Genomic DNA, 21,557 nt, shown 5'->3' on the forward strand with positions numbered 1-21,557 from the left:
GAGAAAAGAAAATACATTAGGCATGCCCAGATATTGACTGCACTCAATAGCACATGCCCATCAAATGCCTCCCAGGTTACCCAGACTTTTAAACCAGGTACCAAGTGCTACATTTGCCGGTGACCGGGTCATTGGACTAGGAACTGCCCTGACCGGAACGAGCCTCCTCAGACGCCATGCGTCCACTGCGAGCAGACTGGCCACTGGGCTGGCCTATGTCCTAAGGCCCAAAACCTGGAGGGGAGGCACCCACAGGCAAGCTGGAAGCTGGCAACGGAGGAGGAGGAGGATTGAAGGCGCCCGGTCTGGACAGCCAGCAGCAAGAGGTAACTGTTACTGGTGTGAAACCTAGGGTGGGCATCGACGTGGCAGGAAGGTGAGTGAACTTCCTTTTAATACTGGAGCTGTTAGGTAGCTAGCATAGGGATTGGGATGTCCATTGACACACATGCCCAGGAGAGCCAGCATAGGACAAAGCTGGATTTTCCCGCAGGTGGGCATGGATGGGCGTTTAACCTGGATCAGCCCACCTGGGCCAGGTGACTGCAATTCCGCCAATGGGATCGACCTGGGGTCGTTCACCACGCCTCCACCGGGAATCCTTGAAAAGGCAGGAACCGAGAGGGAGAGGGGCTTATCTGGTCGTCTTTGTGGGAGGAAAACTTGGGAGAGAGATCTTTGGGTGACCCTGAGCATACTCTGCCAGGCCGCATGGTCAAAGGAATCCTATGGGTGCCGCGTAAAACCTGAAGCTTCTTTTAACTCTCATTAAATTCACTTGGATCACGAGCCAGGCTTCAGCGTGAATTCTTTCTCGTGCGGAGCCTAGGACCGAGGTGTAAATCTAGCCCTGAGAGAGAGACCTTACAGAGCCATCTCTGTCCTTATTTCCTTCCCTGGACCCCTGGCACCCCGCACCTGCTCCATGCTGAAAGGGTCAGGAAAACCTGTAGTTAAACATTTTACTGAGCCTCTCAGATGTCTTTGGGATAACTTCTATTTTTCTCATAGCTTCCTAGTGATACCTGAATGTCCAGCTCCTCTCATAGGCCGAGACCTGCTGTCCAAGCTACACACCTGCAGTCATCAGGCCTCATCCAGGTCCCTCTACAGCTTCCAGTTGTTCCTCACAGTGGAAGAGCCTCAGATTTCCCCACAGGAACCATGGGAGCAGACGAATACTCCTGTGAGCCACTGGATGGTCTGAAGATGATATTTCATCGCCACCCCAGGACAGATGAGGGCTACCCAGATGATTCTACCTTAGACCCCTCACAGCTTTTAGGCCAGTGAATTCCTTTCCTCCGTTCCTGTGTATACAATGACCAAACTCTGCAACACTAACCTAATTTCAAGGGCACGGCCACCTTACAATCTTACTCATGTCTCACTTAAGCTATTCACCTGTTGTTTGTTTTCAGTTCTCAGGTTACCAAGGCCTCTAGACCAAGTGTGCCAGTTCCAGGACCACCGTCTCCTAAACCCACCTCGACCTTATCCATCCTGGGCTCTAAATGGACAACCTCTTCTAACAGAGTAGGAAGGGTATGGACCCAAAACCCCACTTTGCCCCCTTTGCCAGCAGGAAGTAGCTAGAGATGTCATCATCCAGTACCCCAAAGATTTGGGTCCATATCTCTTCAGGGGGAAATGTTAGGCAGATAGGCAGGCATGGGATGTCCATTGATGCATGCCCAGGAGAGTCAAGCATAGAACAAAAGCCTAGGTTTTCCCGCCGGTGGGCAGGGGTGGGCGCTAATCCTGGATCAGCCCACCTGGGCCATGTGAATTCAATCCAGCCAATGGGGTTGATCTGGGGTCATCCACCATGCCTCCCCCTGGAATCCTTGAAAGGGGCAGGAGTGAGGGGGAGGGAGGAGGAACTGGGGGGGAGAACTTGAGAAAGAAGTTGATGTGGAAACTAGAGTCCAGACCCTCAACAAGCTAAACCATGAGCTGCAAAACACCAGATTCAGAACAGACGAATCCTCTTCCTGGTGGAACTCTTCTCTGTACTCCTTCCTAGCCCCCATACTAGGACCCATAATTTTAGTTATAATTTTGCTCTTAATTGCTCCTTGTCTCATCCAGCTCCTGCCGAGTAGACTCCGCGAAATCACCCGTATAGCAGTTCACCAGATGATGCTACAGCAATGCCAACCTCTCCACCTTGTGCCAAGCCGGAACTCCTAGCTTTTTCTGCCTGAAAAGCCCCTCCCCTTGGTCCTCGTCCACTATCCGCAGGAAGCAGTTACAGAAATGAACTAAATTCATCCCTTTTCCCTATGGGGCAGAGTCTGAAATGACTGGTCTTGGCACAACAGACTCCATTTTGAGTCCTGCACCTCCATCTTAGCTCTCAAGACTGACCTCTAACGGACTTCCTCTCCCTTGCTCAACCCCAAATTCCGGGAACCAGCTCATCCCAAAGCCAGATGTTTTCTGAAGATATGGTCACTCCACCTGTCCCTGACATATAGATGATAAGATTAACGACCTTTTCTTCTGAAGCACCTGTGTGCGCAGATCCTCCCCAGCTTTGATCCTCCCCAGCTGTGCCTGCCAGCAGTGGCCTTAAAAACACCGCCAGGATATTTTCCTGGTGCGGCTTCAATAGCTCAATACCCTGAGTTGCTGAACCCGCCCGCAAGCTACTCAATAAAACCTGCTTCTAAAACTCCGTTAATTGGGTCTTTGATTCTGTTTTCGTGTCCAAATAAACCTTATACTTGAGACAGGTCTTTTTTGGAGGAAAACTTGGGAGAGAGATCTTTGCATGACCCCGAGCAGTCTTTGCCAGGCTGCATGGTCGAAAGGAATCCTATGGGTGCTGCATAAAACCTGAAGCTTCTTTTAACTCTCATTAAACTCACTTGGATCATGAGCCAGGCTTCGGCGTGAATTCTTTCTCGTGCGGAGCCAAGGACCAAGGTGTAACTCTAGCCCAGAGAGAGAAATCTTACAGCTCCTTCCTCTGTTTTCTCGCCGGAAACCTTTGCTAATGGCAATCCTTTACTGTTGAATCTTGAGCAACATTGACTCGCCCAATGAGTTTGCTTCCTGCAGCGTGGGAAGAGTCCAGGTTCTCTTAAACCGGATCCCGATGGCCCTGGGTCACATTCAAACACAGGCTGCAACTTGTTCACTGTGGTCAGGGTGATTGTTCAGCGCTGCCTACACTCTCTTTGAAGAGGACCTATCTTTCCACAACTAAAGCACTTTCTTCTTCATTTGGTGTAATTTACCAAGGCTCTGTCTCTACACTCCTGCATATCCTGAGATAATCTAACAGTGTGCCATGTTCCCTGTAGGGACGCAAGGCATTTTGCAGTGTTTATTAGAGAAACAATAAGATAGCTTATGCAGTAGGTCTCTTACTACCTGGACATTTTTTACACATTTGGAAATAACATCTTCCAGTCGGGACACAAAGTCAACATAGGATTCCTCATTCCATTGTCTTATAGCCATGTAACTCGGCTTTCTCTCTTCTGATGGAATTATCTTTCCCCAGGCATGTAAGCAAACTCCACGTATCTGTCCTATTGTCTGTTCAGTAAACTGTAGTTGAGACTCAACTATGATATAATTCTCATCCCCTAGCAGCTGGTGAATCCCTATATCGATGCCCTCTTCTGCATTTTTGTGTGCTCATGCAAGGGCTGCTTCCATCCACAGCATTTGGTATTGCAAAGATTCTGAAGAGTAAAGACAAATTTTTGCTAAAGCTCTCCGGTCTGTATGGGTCCAGCTCTCCGACTCTGCTAAAGCCCTTACAGTGCTAACTACAAAATGTGAGTCTGGGCCATCATCATTGTCTGCCTGCTTGAGATCTTTTAGCAACTTAAAGGGAAAGGCACTGTGAATGCCTTGTGGGTGTTCTCCATAAGGCTGTCTGCTAACAACTCTGACAGGATAAGACATTCTAAATTCTAAATCTCCTTCTTCTGCAATCATTCTTTCTACTCTCGAAAGTAATGGTGCCTTGCTATACTTTGCTTCTTTGCTTTTATTCTCTGAGCTGGTTTTCTCAACCTGTATATCTTGAAGTTCCACTTCCCAAACTTCATCTTCTGCATTAGCTCTCCTAGTTCGCATTTCTTTGGAGCTAATCTCTCTACCTCCAGCACTGGCTTGCTGAATTGTTGTACAGTCTCTAGTCTTTCTTACACTCAATTCCAGCAGATGCTCTTACTATGATATCCCCTTCTGACTCAGGCTTAGTTTTTTCTGCTCTGCCTAAAATCGTCTCATCTGCCTGATACCCATTCTGCCTGACTCTCACCTGATTTAAGTTTGCGTAGTTTAGGTGCCTCTCACTACTTTGCTGGTCTTGTTCCTTTGCTCTCTCACCCTGAGGCAGCTCCAACAGGGTTTTAATCTGCACCCACAGCTCCCAGGCCTCCATGGGTATGCTCTGTCCTTCCCCATGAGCTTTTCTTAAATTAATGACTACCGTATCCCAGATCTCCATCTCAAAGAGTCCTTCCTCTGTCAACCATGGATTATACCCTTTTTACTACTTTTAGAAAACACTTCATTTTTTTCTTCGTTACTTTTGCACTCTGTCTTTTCAGTAAGTAGATGAGCATAGTACCATAAGTTTCAGGTTTACTTTTACCTTGCCCCATTGTCCTCTTTAAAATGCTTGTTCACTATTTTCACTCCTTATCTGCCAATCCTCACACCGGATCCTCACTTCACACAATTTTCCAATTCACTCTACACCCCAGTGGGGCCATTACAATTGTTACGTGGGGTTGCCCCATGTTGGTCGCTATTTGTGGTTGTAGAGGGGGGAGTCGCCAGCCCCCACCACTAATCACGGGTTCGATAGGCATAATTGTACGGTTGAGATATATAAATATTATATTAAAGTCATCGAGAGTATGAGATATAGAAGAGAGAGAGAAATAATGGAGTCAGACACATTTCATGGTAGCAATACTCACCTCAGCGCACGCACGCACGCACGCGCGCACACACACACCCACAAACTCACTGCCATTAAGTCAGGGCTGGCTCATAGCACCCCCATGTAGGTTTCTGAGACTGTAACTGTTTATGGGAATAGAAAGCCCAGCCTTTCTTGTGAGGGGCAGCTGATACTTTTGAACTGATGACCATGAGTTCTAAAAATGCCTGACTACTGCACCACCAAAGCTCCAAAGATAGCACTTTAATGACCACCAGACAAATGACAAGATGTTAACTGTTATTAGCCATCAGAGTAATGCAAATCACTAGATAGGAAAATTGCATGGCTGATTATTATAATCACTGTCAGTACATTGAATTGTCAATAGTTGGGTGATAGATCAACTTAAAAAAAAGAGAGAGAGAGAGTAGCTGCTGAGGTTGCTTGGGTACAACCAAACAACTCCTGGAACTTGGTTCTTTGGTTTGGAGAGGGAGGGTCAGAGTTTTGTAGGGGAACCCCAGTTAACTGGCCTAATAGCATGTTTGGTGTAAAATAGCGTGTTTGGGGTGTTAAAAGCTTGCAAATCACAATGTAAGGTACAGCCATTGAACTCTATTCACCTTAAGCTCGGGTATACTTTTCCTTACCAATCCATGGTGAACAGTTTCACATCTTTTTGCCATATCAAAGATTCTGTTTCTAGCTATGGCAGGCACCAATCTCTCTCCCAACTCCAGAACACATTCCTAGAGAATTAAAGCCCCCTTTCAAATGTACAATCTCTGACAGGGAAAGGCATCCAGTCAACAAGATAAGCACATATTGATTTGTGCTTACATAGTATAGTGAACAATTCGATGCAGAAGTATTTTGCTGATTGGGTAATCTGATTCTGGATACGACCAGGAGTCTAATCAGGGCCAAAAGAGATGAACCCTGATACAATAAGAGAAGCATGTGGAACAAACTCAAATTCTTAAAAAAAAAGTCCACTTAATGGACCAATTGAGATTAGAGGAAACCTTGAAACTTTAACCCTGAGATGCTTTTAAAACTTTGACTTGAAACCACCCCCCAAAGTTCACCTTTGAGCTAAATAACAGACCAGCTCATCAAACAAACCAACATTATGTTCCTTTAAAAAATACTCATCTGTGACAGATGGCCAATGTTGACTTTAAAGCAAAATTAAGAAGATAAGTCTGGGAAGGGAAGACAGATTTTGGCAATGGAACAACCAAAAGTTAAATAATGAGAATCTTGACCCATTGTGAAAAATGTAACCACCATCTCCAAACAATTTGTATAACACTTGTTAAATGGGAACTGAATTTGTTGTAAAACATTCACCAAAAACATCAAGAAATACTGTTTTTAAAGATAATAAAATTTTAAAGTCAATAAGAAGCCCTACTGCCATCTACTGACATTTGAATAATCAGGAGAAAAGTAATGTGTCAAGTCAAGTGTGGACAAGTGCCGGCAGTACCTGAACTTTGCAAGGCTGGGGCTCCCTTTAAGGTAGGACAAAATCAGTAATGCAGAATTGGGTGTAGGTCCTTTAATCCCGGGGCAAAGCCACTGCCCCGTGGACTGGGGATAGGGCAGGAAATGCTTCTCTCTTATTTAAAACAGTGTCAGAATAAATCAGAACCAATATCCCTGGGAAGTATTTTTGAAAATGTGTCATGCTAGTTTATTTTTTAACAACAGCATATAAAAAATGGCATAAAGAGGCCTTATGAAAACACGGCTGCAGGCTGGGAGCTATTGGCAACAAATATAGAAGGCATTTGTTATTATGTAGAAATATGATTTTTACCGTCTTGGAGAAACCAATTTACATGGGGTGACCTACCTGGCTTTTCCGGCTTGTTTTCTTTCCTCCATCCTGTGAGGAGAGGGCAAAGGATTAATTGCTGGTTACAGAATTAACCAGTTACTGGACCCAGTACCTTTCTTAACATAAAATCTCCAACCAGCCTTGAGCATACAAATCTTTCAACTCTGCAGACTGTTCCAACTTCTCTTTAAAGAAGAAGAAAAGGGGCAAGAATAAGTAGAAAGGGGGGCTAATAACAAGGAGTACCTGGAAGGGGAAAATGTTCTAAAATGTATTGTGGTGATGATTGTAGAACTCTTCTTCATATGATTGAACTATTAAATTGTGTGACACAAGAATTATATGGCAATCAAAAGGTTTAAAGAACAAAAAGAAGAAATGGTTTGGAATCCACCTAACTGATGTAATCCCAAAATAAAGAGTGACTTGACTCACTTTCTATTAGATTAATAGTCAGTGTATCTGTAGGGACACTGGTGGCATAGTGGGTTCACATTGGGTTGTGAGCTGCAGGATGGTCAGCATTTTGAAACCACCAACAACTTCGTGGGAGGAAGAGGAGGCTCAAGCATTGTGAGAATAGCCCAGAACTGAGCGACGTTTCCTTCTGTTGTTGGGTGGGTCATTATGAGTTGGAACTGACTTCTAGTACTTAACAAGTTCTTCCATTAACAGAAACTCTAGCTAATACAGTAATTCTTTGAATTTGACTTAAGGACAACTCTTACTTACCCTCCCTGTCAGTCTAATTATGTCAGCAATTTTGTACCCAAAGCAGTACATTGTTTTGCATAAAATGTGTTGTTTTATATTGTAGGCCTGTAGTTTTTAAGAAATTACTCATTTTAATCTCTCTAGTAGACATTCCAGGTCAGATAAACTTTAATACACAAAATCATAAATTATAATATAATAAATATAAAAATAATATACTTTAAAAATAATGTAATCAAATAAAAACCACTGCAATTTTTCAAAAGGGTGCAACATCAAGGGTTTTTTCAGTAAAAATCCTGGGTGTGAAAATTTTTGAAACATGGGACTGCACAAAGTCCAACATCACAATCAGGACAATGGAACCTGGTTTCCTTTTGTGTTCTCTTTCCATCGCCATCTTTGCATCCATTGCTTTGAGCAACAAACCACACTCAACCTTATAGGTGGTGACTCTTTTTCGGTTTGTGGGATATGGTCCATGAAGTGACGACCAGTCAGGCGTTCTGGGTTGACAACGTCAACGGCACAATGTCCATGGCTATTCATAGCCATTGATTGTGTTTGGTTGTTCACAAAGATCCGTTCAGCAACATTCCAAATGAAGTCATTAGGCTCACGCCACCGCAGTGCCATCATCTTGCCTTTCTGCCAGGCAACCATTTCTCCAGATTTTACCTTCTTGCCAAACATTGCTGGCATGTCACTCAGGTTAGCCCTGATGTTTCCATAGGCATCGGCTTTGTTTTTAAAAGTTGTCAGTTGTTAGGCAATAGCCCTGATTTTTTTTTTTTCCGGGACAGCTTTATTTCAGACTAGGCTATGGACTCACAGGGGATGGGCTCCAGCAGCTCGGCTCCTTCCCATTGGTCCGCACAAAGTGGGCCTCTCGTGGAGGGGCAGGCAGGCGCTTCAGCTGCACCCAGGTGCCCTTCTCCTTGGCCTCCTCCTTCTTCTGGTCGTTCTCCTTCATGCGCTTCAGGAAGCTGTTCCGGCTCTTCGAGTGCTTAATGTGCTCAATGCGCACGTTGATTCTCTTGGCGAGGATCTTGCCCTTAACTTGCGTGTTCACAATAATGCCGACAGCGTGCTGGGTCACATTGTAGACGTGACCGGTTTTGCCGTGGTAGCATTTCTGCGGCATCCCCTTCTGAACAGTGCCCATGCCCTTGATGTCCACAATGTCACCTTTCTTGTAGATTCGCATGTATGTGGCCAGGGAACGACGCCGTGCTTCCTGAAGTGCCTGGAGAACATATAGCAGGTGCCCCTCCTCTTTTCCTTGGTGTCCGTCCTTTTGGCAGGTCACCTTCGGGGTCCCTGGGCCAGGGCTCGTGCCTGCAAAACCCCAGGTCAATAGTCCTGATGTAGCAATGGCTCAATGAGTGTTAGAACAGAAGATGTTGCCATTGCATAGTCGCTGTACTTTGCATTGAATTTTGTGCCTTTTCCAGTGTATATGACCGAATTCCAAATGTAGCCAGTTGACGATTCACAGAGCATATAGGATTTTATGCCAAATCGTGCTCTCTTTGATGCAATGTATTGTGTCCAACTGAGCTGTCCCTTATAGACCATTAGCCTTTCACCCATGCTGGTGTCTCTTTCTGGCACATAGGTCTGCTGGAAATTCTTTACAATCATTTGAGATACTTCCCACATTTTCTTTAGTTTTGGTGCAGGATGAGTAGTTTCATCAAATTCTTCATTGTGAAGTGAAAAAAAATTCATAATCAGGGAAAATCTGTATCCTGTCATGACGGTGCCAAAAAAAGGAGTTGCAGGTAATTTATTGGTGGTCCAATACCATTTCCGCAGAGGTTTGCCCACCACTCCCTGAAGTATTATTAGGCCCAGAAATTTCCAAATGTCATCTTTGGTCACTGGTCCCCACTTTCTGCTTCTTGAAAACTTATAAAGCAGAGTAGCGGATTGTTGCTCTTTGTACCGTAACAATTTTTTCAACGAGCTCATCGTTCAGAAATAATTGTAGGTACGCCAAAGGGTTGTTGTGGTCAATGTCTACTCTCATACCAGGTGCTCCAGTAAACGGGAAGCTTGGGGGAGCTACCTGATCCGTACCACAGACTACAGAGCACCAAGTTCGCACATCGCTGAGCTCATGTGCGGAATCGTCACTGTCATCACTTATCTGATCAGTGTCAGTGTCGGATGATGAATTTCCTCATGAACCGCTATTGCTCAATTCTGTGAGGAATTCTAAGTCACCATCGCTGTCATTTATCTGGTCTAAAACTCCTTTTGTGCTAAAGTGACACCTTTTTGATGCCATGGACAAAAAGTTTCCAGGCAAAATTTTTTCCAAATGCCAGTAAAAGAGCAGGCAGGGCACTGGAGATTGATCTAGGGACAAAACTGAAGTGATTTGCTTTGATCCAAGGTACTCCTCACAGGTTACACTGTGCCACTGTACAACTCCTTCCTCGTTAGTGTCAGAATCACTTGAAAGCACTGCCACTTTATGCTCCTTTACAGGTCTAATAACGTCACTGTCCCTGGAAGCGTCCCCAGAACCATCAAAACATTCATTCACACAGTCACCCGCATCTTCATTTTCACCAGGAACATCTGAATCATCATCAAACACTTCTGAAAGTATTTCATATTGGTCCATTTCTTTCCGTTTTCTGAATGAGGCCATCTCAATTAAAAATACGTGCTTGATGTCTGTTGGTGAGTAATGCTGGTAGACACGGGGAGAAGAAGCCAGAGGGTTCTCAGTTTTCACTATTTTCTTTCTTGGTTTAAGGCGGTTTTTTTTCTAAGGCATCTGGTTTCACTATTTTTCCATGGGCAGCACAAAATCTACAGGCTCTGGTAGGGAATTTCTTGTTTCCATTGCTTGAAATGAACACAGGTTCATGCTGCTTCATGTCACCTGACAGCCATCCTGGTGGATCTTTGCATGGTGCTCTCCCTGCTCTACTAAGGGTTGGGCTGGACATACCTCTCTCTGGTTCTGGAGAGCCTTCATTTTCATCGTGAGTAACCCAGTATTTTGCCACAAGAGTAAGACCTTATAAAAGAACTTTTCACCAATATCTTTTTTAAAGTCCCCTTTAGACTTGCAGATTTGAATTTCCCACCCAGTTCTGCCCCCGTGCGGCCACACTGCACACAGAGAACTGAACGAACGACGAAGTCAGATCGCTCTGCGATCACAGTGGAGGACATTGCTGGACTGGGGAGCAGTTAAGAACAGATGAGCATAATGCTTATTGTATGAAGCATTTTGAATTCAATACCATGGCTTATAGTAACTAATGCATGTACTCCTTTTTGACACTCATGGCATCACACAGCTTCAGCAGCTCATTGGTTGAAGAAGGAACAAACTCCCTGCTTTTTGTAGATGCATATCCTGCTGTTAGCACTGTGTGGAATATTTGTATACAAATTTTGTATTTGCCTTAAATTTCCTCTATTGACCCCTGCAACCGTGGCTCCAAAGCATAAATCTGATGCAACTGCTGGTGATGCATTAGAGAAAAAATAATTATCACAATTGAAAATAAAGAACTAGCCAACAAAAAGACTTTATGGAACTAGGGCAGCAGATAGATAGCATTTGAGTAGGAAGACTGGGACCTAAAAATTCCAGAACTGAAATGGAAGAGTTAGCAGAAGCCTTTTGTCACCTTGAAGAAAGAATGACAGAGTTGGAGAAGTGAGATCCTAATACAGAGATGTTCAACAAAATTCACTCTGTAGTCAGAGGGTCTCAGCTACAAGTCTATTTACGATGAAAATAAGGAACGCTCTGTACAAAACTCCCCTGATGCCTCCTTCAAGAAATTGATTGCACCTAGTCAACGCCCAAGGAAGCCTGGGGTGGACTTGTGTTAGGATGAGAACCAGCAAGTTCAACAGTTTGAAACCACCAACCGTTCCAGGGGAGAAGGGGGAGTCATTCTGTTCTCATAACAGATCCCCTCTCAGAAATCTGCAGGGGTGATTCTATCCTGTCCCATAGCATTGTTAGGAGTCATGATCGGCTCCTTGTGAGTGGGTTTGGTGTTTTGGTAAACTCCTCACACCCCTCCAGCAGCAGATTCTTGGTACCTGGTCATTCTCTCCAACATCAGGCCCATGGTTTTCAGTAGTAGCTATCTTCCCATGATCTTTTACACCATCCAATTGTTAATGTTATCATAGTGCTACCTCACAAATGCCTCTGATGACATTGGTATCCTTTGGTCATGGTTTTTTTTTTTTAACCTGAACAGTTTTGGGTTTTTTTTAATGTTTAGGTTTCAACCTAGAACCTCCTTCCGGGAGACAAAGAACAGAAAAGTGGGTGAGAGGTGATGGAGGATGATGTAAGATATGGAAAAAATAATCTATAATGTATCGAGGGTTCGTGAGGGAGGGGGGATGGGGGAGGAAAGGGGAAGAAATGGGGAGCTGACATCAGGGGCTCAAGTGGGAAGAGAATGGTTTGAAAATGATGATGGCGGTATAAGTGAAAATGTGCTCGACACACTGGAGGAATGTATGGATTGTGATAAGGGATGTAAGATCCCCCAATAAAAGTCTTTAAAAAATGTTTATGCGATTTTTTTACAGTAGTATATGCCTACACACACACACACACACACACACAACTCTTTTCTGCCTATGCAGTTACTCTTATTATTACACCTTAAGTGTCCCATATGCATCCTAAACCAAACCAAGCAAACCTCATGAGCACCAAGGCTTTCACCTATAGGATCGAGAAGAGCTGCCCCTGTGGGTGGCTCAGTCTGTCGCTCTCTACAGGAGTAGACACCTTCATCTTTCTCCATGGAGCAGCGAGTGGTTTTAAACTGCTGACCTTCAGTTTAGTAGCCCAGGTTCTAATGTACTGTGCCACCAGCGCGCCTTCCTATGCGCACAGGGAGGTGCGTATGTTATATACTGAGAGAAATAAATTTTTACTAATTGATACTATATTAAGACAGTTTGGACTTATTACAACTTATCGGTACTTTGGATTTAAGGATAGCCTTAGAAACATGCCCTGCCTGTATCCCGGTGATGGTCTGCGGCGCCCAATATCCCCAAAATGCACTATCTCAAAACTCTAGTGACTAAACAACTCTGCAGATTAACCAAGCAGGAAACACTTAATATCTGCTGGAAATGTGGAAGAGAGGAGCCTTTGTTTTGAAAACAGCAATGTCTTGGTTTTCTGGATATTGCATTTATAAAGTTATGAGCATTTAATTATAAAGCAAGACTTAAGGATTTAGAGAAAGTCTTCAGTACTATGCCAAGTCTCCAACAATTTCAAAAGTTACAATTCTTCAAAAATAGACAAGAAATAATAGAGTTTTAAACATCTTACTCTCCTATGAGGGTGTTGATCCCAGAGAAGTAATCTTTCAGAGCTCCTGCTGTGAACTTCCAGCCAGGCCCTTGGCTTTGGGAAGGCTTTCTCAGATACTGCAGTTCTTATAATGTGATGCAAGTTCTGGAAGGAATACAACATCTGCTCAAATAGAGGAAGAAACTTCACAGTCTAACAGTTTGTCACCGAGAGTATTTTCTTAGATGCAATGGCCTGGAGCCACAGTAAACACAGAGAAGAGCAACCTGAAATATCTCATTAGGATCTCACTGCCTTGTTGTACTGGTTCCTCACTGGGTGATAGTGTAAAAGGCTTGCATTCATTCCTAAATGCTTGGTGGCTGTGCTCTCAAGGCTACCAAGATAAGGGTGAATGCCACAGAGATTGCAGGCAATCCAGAAGGTTGTGTAACCTGGGGGCCCGGCCTTATTTCACACCTGCAACATCTTTCTTGGGGAGGCTGGATCTGAACGTGAAGAGTCACCAAGACCTACTTTGAGTTTCCACAATGTAGAAGGGCAAAGAGGAAAGGGCTAGAGGAAATGCCTACCGGAGGCCCTGTGTTCTCCATCAGCAAGGTGGGAACAAGAGGAGGAAGCAGGTAGGCTTGGAGGTGGGGTGGCAGGATCTTGAGGTTCAATCTTCCGAGGAAATGAGGTGCCCCGTACACTCCAGCATAAAAAGCGCATGGGACACAATTGCTGGAATAGAAATAATTCTGCTCAAGGTAAATACAAAAGGGGCACAGGGGAAAAGCTACTGTATACAAACACTTCAGGGGTGAGGTCCAGGTAGTATGGCAGGGGCCAGACCAAATACAGGGATACATATGGTAGCCAACTAAAAAGGGGGTGGATGGAGGAAAAGGGAAAGAAAAAAAGATGTGTGATGGGGGAATAGGGCACTGACCCCCACAAGGGGAGGGTATTGTTTGTGTCTCCACAGGGAAAGAGGGACCAGATATAAAGCCAGTGCCAGACGACTGCAGTGTGCCAGCAAGGAATGAGGAGCCAGTGGAGCGGCCTGAGGGGTCAGCCCCCATACCAGCTATGTGGACAACTGCCCCTCACCCCAGAAGAATTTACTTGAGAGGATGGCACTGAAGCTGTAGCTAGGGGAGAGGGGCATGTCTGATCAGAGCAAATGGGAGCAAATGAATGGGGAGGAAGAGATTGTGGAGCACATCCTGGCCCATGAGGTCTGGATGATGATATCCCCGCTCTGAACAGCCAATGGATAGAGTGGACAATATGGCTGATCCCACTATGAGACACGCCATCCCTTGATGGCCCAGGGCCCTAAGGGGGACAACACTGGAGACTCATGGCCGGGACTGGCCCAGACTGACCCTGTGACACCGAGGCAAACCACTAAAAGCATGCGACAGAGCAACTGTGGGAGCAGAGCAGGGAGCCCCTGAGGGAGTACAAAGGACAAACTCTGGGGCCAGAGCATGGTACTTCATTGGACCTGACTAAAGGACACACCTAGAGATAAAAAACCAGACCTTGATCTATTTACAGGTTTTTCTTTCTTTTAAAAATTTTCTCTTTTAATTAATTTATTCTTCTCTGGGTAATTGGTTTCCTTTTTTGTTGTCATCGCTGTGTTCTCACTCATTGCCTATCTTGCTTTGGCTTGATTTTTGGTGCATATCATTATTTCTACAGATCTATCTAGATAAGATAGACTGGATGAATAGTCTGGAGGAGAAAACAACGGGACCAATGGTTCTGGGGGGACATGGAAAGGGAGGGGAGGGGGTAAGGAGACGGTGCTGACCAACCCAGGGACAGGGGAGCAACAAGTGATCCAAAATCATTGGCAAGGAGGGTGTGAGAGGCCTGGTATGGATTTAGCAAGGGCAAGGTAACTGAGATAAATTACTAAAACCTAAATGAAGGCTGAGCATGATAGTGGGACAAGAGGAAGTAAAAGGAAATAGAGGAAAGAACTAGGTGACAAAGGGTTTTTATAGAGGTTTAAAGACTGGAATGTACATATGTAAATATATTTATATAAGAGTGTGCGGAAACAGATCTATGTGCATATATTTATAGGTTTAGTAGTAAGGCATCAGATGGACATTGGGCATCCACTCAAGCACTTACTCAATCCAAGAACACGTTGTTCTATTAAACTGGCATTCCAGGATGAACACCTTCCTGACACGATTGCTGAAGAAAACTGTGTGCACTGCAGGTCCCCCTAGATAATATAGGCTGGACACACAATGTGAGAAGAAAATAACAAGATCAATGCTCCCAGAGGGACATGAGAGTGTGGGAGGTAGGGGAATGGAGAAGGTGTTGGCCAACCCAGGGACAAGGGAACAACGAGTGGTTAAAAACTAGTGGAGGGAGGGCATGGGAGGACTGGTAGGGAGTGACCCAGGGCTGGGTAACTGAGAGGAATTACTGAAACCAGAATGAAGGCTGAATATGGTAGCGGGACAGGAGGAAAGTATAAGAAATAGAGGAAAGGGGTAGGAAGCAAAGGGCATACATAGAAGCCTGAATACAGACATGTACATATGTAAATATATTTATGATTATGGGGGAAATAGACCTAGGTGCATATATTTATAGGTTCAGTATTAGGGTAGCAGGTGAACATTGAGCCTCCTCGCGCACACTCCCTCAACACAATAGCATCTTGCTCAGCTAAATGGTCATTCTATGATACCCACCTTCCTGACAGACAGCAACTGGGAACACAGGGAATCCAGGACAGATGACTCTTTCAGGACCAGTGGCGAAAGTGGCGATGCCTGTAGGGTGAAGGGAATGTGGGGTAAAAAGGGGGAACCGATTATAAGAATCTACATATAGCCTCTTCCCTGGAGGATGGACAGGAGAGAAGAAGGCAGGGGGAGATGTCGGACAGTGTAACATATGACAAAATAATAATAATTTATTAATTATGAAGGGTTCATGAGGTAAGGGGGAGTGGGGAGGGAGGGGGGAAATGAGGAGCTGATATCAAGGGCTCAAGCAGAAGGCAAATGTTTTGAAAATGATGATGTCAACAAATGTACATATGTGCTTGACGCAAAGGATGTATGTATGGATTGTGATAAGAATTGTAAGAGCCCCCAATAAAATGATTTTAAAGAAAAAGAAATAGTCCTGCCCGATGAACAATGTATTAACAGCCCCCCCAACCAAAAAAAAAACCACACACCCATGGGGACGAACAACAGAGACATGGGCAAAGGGAGACAGTGGACTGTGTAAGATGTGAAAATAATAATAATTTATAATTTATCCGGGGTTTTCTTCAGCTTCTCTGAGGATTTTATTAGATTTTTGTTCATGTTTGTTAAAGTCTGCTTGGCTGTCCTCCACGTCACTGATGTGGTTCTCTGCTTCTTCCAGTCGATTCTCGAGGTCCGTGTTTCTGCTACTGGTTTTAGTTATCTCCTCCCTAAGCTCCTGTATTTCCATTTGGTGTATGACCTTTATAACCTCTATCATTTCATACTTTTCTGTATTGTTTTCTTCATATCCTGTATGACTCCAAGCAGCTTTCTGAAAAGTTCTTTCTGTGGCAGCAAAATGTCTGCTTCTTCTATGCATGTCGTTATGTTGAGAACCTCTTCTGCCATTGCCCTTTGTTTCTCCTTTTTTTTCGTTGTGGTCATTGAGGCTGATGGCTGTTTGCTTTGTATTGTTTCAAAGGAGCCAGGTGCCATTTTCCAGGGAGTCGAAGAGCACTGGCTCTCTCTGGGATACTTGTAGGAATGCTTCTTCAAACTGCCTACAGCTAATTTCCCTATGGAATTAACTTACCACTCTATCCTCCTGTGGCTTCCCTCACAGAGGAGTGACCCAGAAGGCTGGTGGGTTGCCTGATTTGGTGTTGCGGAGGTTGGGCAATGGTTCCTGCAACCGCTTGGAATGTTGACTAGTGTTGGTCGAGCTGCCTTATCCCCCCAGGTACACAGGTGGAAATTTCCTGGTAAAAAGTTGGGCAGAGTATCCCCCTGGAGGCAAGGCAGGGCTTTTCCCGGTCTCGGGCTGGCTACACAGGGTGGAGCTCACCTAGGTTGGTGTGGTGCAGGCGTAAATGCCCTAGTCTAATGGGAGTGGTCTGGAGGTCAGCAGTGGAGTGCGAGAGAACAGGAAAGAGACAAAGAGGAGAAAAAAATTAAAAAGTAAGACCACTTAGACCCTGCGGAGATACAGAGAAGAGGGAAACAAAACAAAAAATGTAGCTGAGTCTTGATCCCCACCCATGAACTTGCAAGGGTTTAATCCTTGCCCCGAGGTGGTGGCAGAAGCTGCGCTGAGTGGAGAAAAAGCCCCTGCACAGCCCTCCAAGAGCATGGGGCACAGAGAGGAGAGATGGAAACAAAAGAAACAATGTATCTGAACCCCAATTCCTGCCCACAGAGCTGCAAGGGTTTAGTCCCTGCCCTGAGTCGGTGATGGCAAGGTGGGGCTGTGAGGAGAAAAACCCCTCCACAGACCTCCAGGACTGTGGGTGGACAGGGAGCAGAGATGGAAACAAAAGCAACAAGTACCTGAACACCTATCCCTGCCCGTGGAGCTGCAAGGATCTAGTCCCTGCCCCAAAGCAGGTGGCAGCAAACTGCAGCTGTGTTGATACCAAACCTCCCTACGGGCTCCAAATGGTTCCAGCTCCAGCAGAGACAGTGGCGGGGCCAAGGTCAAGCCCCAGCCGGCTTCCAGTGAGGTAAGCCAAAAGTCCTCAGCCCCTCAAATCCCGTGGGTCTGTGCCTACTTATCTTTATGATGCTCTTCCTGCATTCCGGCAGAGTTAAATTTTCCTCTAAGAAACTCTCCTGGGCTGAATTCTGCGGAATCCCACTGGTATGTTTCACTCTGTCACCATCTTGTCGGAAGTTCCTCACTCTTTCATTTTAATGCCTGATTGTCCCTAACAACTCTTGGGCCACAAAAGCTTTATGGTACTATCTTCTTCAAATGCCAGGAGGCCAGTTTTTCAGTTCAGTCACACACTATCTCACTAACCTGCCCTTTTATGAGAGCACCATAGAACTTCCTTTCAAGATGTTGTACTACCTAGCAAGACATTGAGCCACCTCAAAAGAAACAAACACAAGAATCTCTGCTTTAGGGAAGAAATAAAGTGTGACATTAGGGCCCATTCAAGAAGTTGGACCATTGCCAAGAATCAAGAGCTGATCCAAGGAGCCACTGCAAAACTGTGGGGAACCCTGATAAGACTTAGCTGAACCGGACCGACGTTCAAAAGCCAGCTAAGTCACCTAAAGTGTGGAGAAACCCGGTAAGACTTCACTGGGACAGTGAAGACATCAAAGAGCCAGCCAAGCTGCCATTTAAACCTTGGTAGGGACACTGACTTTTGGGAGAGCTAGAAACAAAAACATCAACTCCTGCTCTCTCCAACTCTACCCAGGGTGAGTACACCAATGAGTCGATGCTTGCTTAGACTATGATGCCAGAGTAATATGTGTGAAGAGTGCTGTTATTATGCCCCTATGCTCGTATTTGTTTCAATACTTTTAGCTTTAGTAGTTTGAGCTATTTTTAGATTGCTTAGTGTGTGTTTGCAGTGAATAAACAGGGCATTAGAAAATGTCTTAGAGTGTTAAGTAATTATTGACCGCACTGCTCCTGACACCCCTGTCTGAGGAATATTTGTTATACCAGCCTCCCATAGTAGTGCATCTTAAGGCTAACACCTCACCAATCCAGGTAAATAATACCCCATGGCCTGGGAGGCTACGGCAAGAATCACCCCGACATCACATTGTTCTTAACAGCAGGAATCTTAACCAAGTGTCAGTCCCTGTTGAAAACCCATCTCTTGCCAGTACCCAAGGTTGGGAGCCATCACAGCCATTCCTGTGTCTATCAACAAATTCCAGGTAAGAAAATTTCTAGGAATGATTGATTATCACAGACTATGGATTGGAGGCTTTACGAAAGAGCCAAACCCTTGAATTAAGCCACAAAAGGAAACGGAGCTTTGGAATGCACAGAGACTGAACAGAGGATCTTTTCAGACTTAAAGAAGGCTCTCATGCAAGCTCCAGCTCTTTCCCTCCCTGATGTCCCTATACCCTTCCTTCTTATTGTGTATAAGCAATTCAGAGTGGCCCAAGAAAAAGACCAGACCCATGGCATCTGAAAAGCCCCACACCTCAGGGCAGTGGACATCACAGCCCTTTTAGTCAAAGAGGCTTATAAAATTGTCCATGGTTCAAGAACTGGCTGTGTTCACGCAGTGGAAGCATTACTCGGAAGCCCAACTGATCAAGCCCTTCTACTAGATCAACCTTGAATAAGGTTCCTTAAAGCCTCTCTCTTAAATCCAGTCACTCTCTTGACAGAAGCAGAAGTGGACCATCACTGCAGAGAGGTGCTTGAGAAGGTCCACATGGTAAGACTGGATCTTATGTATGTGCTCCTTCTGAACTCCAAGGTTAAGCTGTTCACAGTGGAAGCAGCTTCTTCGAGAGTTTCACCAGGTACACAGGGGCTGCCTTTGGTTCTCTAAATTCAGTTGTCTGGTTAGCACCTTTACTGTGCAACACCTCAGTCCAAAAGGCTGAGCTAGTGGCTCTGATCAAGGCACTCCAATGGGCAGAGGGAAAGTGGGTGACTGTTTATACAGAAAGCATATATATATATTTGCCAATACTTATGTGCATGGTACCATATGGTGAGAGAGAGGGCTTCTAACTTCAGAAAGAAAGAAAAAACAAAGCCTCCCTTCCCCCCGATAAATTGACTTTGCTAAAAGCCATGTAGCTACCAATCAAACTGGATATTGTACATTGCCCAGGACACCAGAAGGGCAACTCAAAAGAAGCCAGAGGAAACTGGAATACAGATAAAGAGACCAAACGGGTGGCTATGTTGGAGCCTCCAAAGCATAAGTGACTTTGGTCTCCCTACCAGAGCCTCTTTTACCTAAAATGCCTCATTAAACCAAAAAATAAATAGTTTGGGCCAGGAATAACGTAGCTGCAGAGGAAACCACTGATTGATGGACCCTCCCAGAGGGTAGGACTATGATCCCCAAGATGTTGGGTAAGTTGATAATACAGAAAATGCACCAGGCTATACATAGGCAAAACTAAGTTAGGGAAATCAAACAGAAAAAAATTTCATATGCAAAACTTAAATAGGATACGTAAAAGTGTAATGATTAGGTGAGCTATGTGTTCTCAGGTATTCATGTGCTCACACTTCAGCCCCCGCCCAGAAAGCTATTATATTAAGAGGACAAATGCCAGAAGAACAGTGGTAGTTAGATTTCACTGGATTTAAACCTCTAGATAAAGGACATAATACATGGGCTAGTTGACTACTTTTTCAGGTTGAGTTGAAGCCTTCCCTCTGCACACCACGAAACTGCCATGATAGTCACAAAAAGGTTATTAGAAGAAATAATTCCAAGGACCCAGTAAGTTGGGTCCAATAACAGCCCAGGCTTTACTGCTATACTAACACAACAAATTTCAAAAACCTTGGGGGTTGAATGGAAATTGCACTATGTTTATAGGCCTCAAAGTTTGAAACAGTTTGAAAGAATGAACAGAATTTTAAAGAAAACGGTCTAAATTTATATTAGAAACAGGGCATACCAGCCATCTCTACTTCCCTTTGCTTTATTGAGAGAAGGTTACACTCTATAGAAAAGAGGTTTTACCCCTTATGAAATTACTTAAGTTCTTACAGACATTCCAGGTGGCACAGAGCGAGGTGTTCCAGACTGCAAAGGATGCTGCCACCTACCCTTAGTATCCAGACGAGTCACTTCATTGGTTCCAGCCTGGAAACTTGGCATTGGTCAAGCAGCACACTACAACTGGACTCACCCTAACATAGAAGGGACCCTTTACCATTGTACTCACCACACCTACAGCTAAAAGCCAGGTGTAGTCACTCCATGGGTGCACCACTCACACCTAAAACCTGCATCAGTGTAAGCAGAATGTCAAGTTTCCAAGAATCCAGACCAGCCTCTCAAACTAAGACTTTCCCATTCTCCAAAATCATACTTTCCTTATGTGTATATAGGGCTGTAGACAGATGTTGGGAAATTTCCCTCACTAAATTTAGGTGAACTATTATTAGAGGAAGTACTAGGCAAGTAGCTCTTAATTTAATTCAGAATCAACAGCCTATTCCCCTTAGTTTTCTAGTGGATCTTTATGCCTCTGTATATTGTAATCAAACTGTTACATGTATTACAACTTGTCACAAGTGTATTTTTTATCCTTTCATTGGGGGCTCGTGCAATTCTTATCACAATCCATACATGCATCCATTGTGTCAAGAACATATGTACATTTGTTGTCATCATCATTTTCAAAACATTTGCCTTCTACTTGAGCCCATAATATCTGCTGCTCATTTCCCACTCACTCCCCACTACCTCTACCTCATGAACCCTTCATAATTCATAAATTATTATTATTATGACATATGTTACACTGACATCTCCCTCTACCTTCTTCTCTGCTGTCAATCCCCCAGGGAGGAGGATATACGTAGATTTTTGCAATCAGTTCCCCCTTTCCACCCCACATTCCCTCCACCCTCCAGGCATTGCCACTCTCACCACTGGTCCTGAAGGAGTCACCTGTCCTGGATTTCCTGTGTTTCCAGTTCCTGTCTGTACCAATGTACTTTCTCTGGTCTAGCCAGATTTGTAAGGTAGATTTGAGATCATGATAATGGTGGGGAGGAAGCATTTAAGAACT

General features: G+C 44.6%; 1 non-coding gene and 1 pseudogene across 1 annotated transcript; one reads left to right on the forward strand and one right to left on the reverse strand.

Moving 5' to 3' along the window:
- Window positions 1-8,298: 8,298 nt before the first annotated feature.
- On the reverse strand, window positions 8,299-8,693 carry LOC142451293 (large ribosomal subunit protein eL21 pseudogene; annotated as a pseudogene).
- A 4,452-nt stretch (window positions 8,694-13,145) lies between these two features.
- Window positions 13,146-13,280, forward strand: LOC142452165 (small nucleolar RNA SNORA14). The gene has a single exon (XR_012785201.1). It is a non-coding gene; the product is annotated as a small nucleolar RNA SNORA14 (small nucleolar RNA).
- The last annotated feature ends 8,277 nt before the right edge of the window (window positions 13,281-21,557 follow it).

This window comes from Tenrec ecaudatus, chromosome 6, assembly GCF_050624435.1.
Source record: "Tenrec ecaudatus isolate mTenEca1 chromosome 6, mTenEca1.hap1, whole genome shotgun sequence".
Classification (NCBI taxonomy): Eukaryota; Metazoa; Chordata; class Mammalia; order Afrosoricida; family Tenrecidae; genus Tenrec; species Tenrec ecaudatus.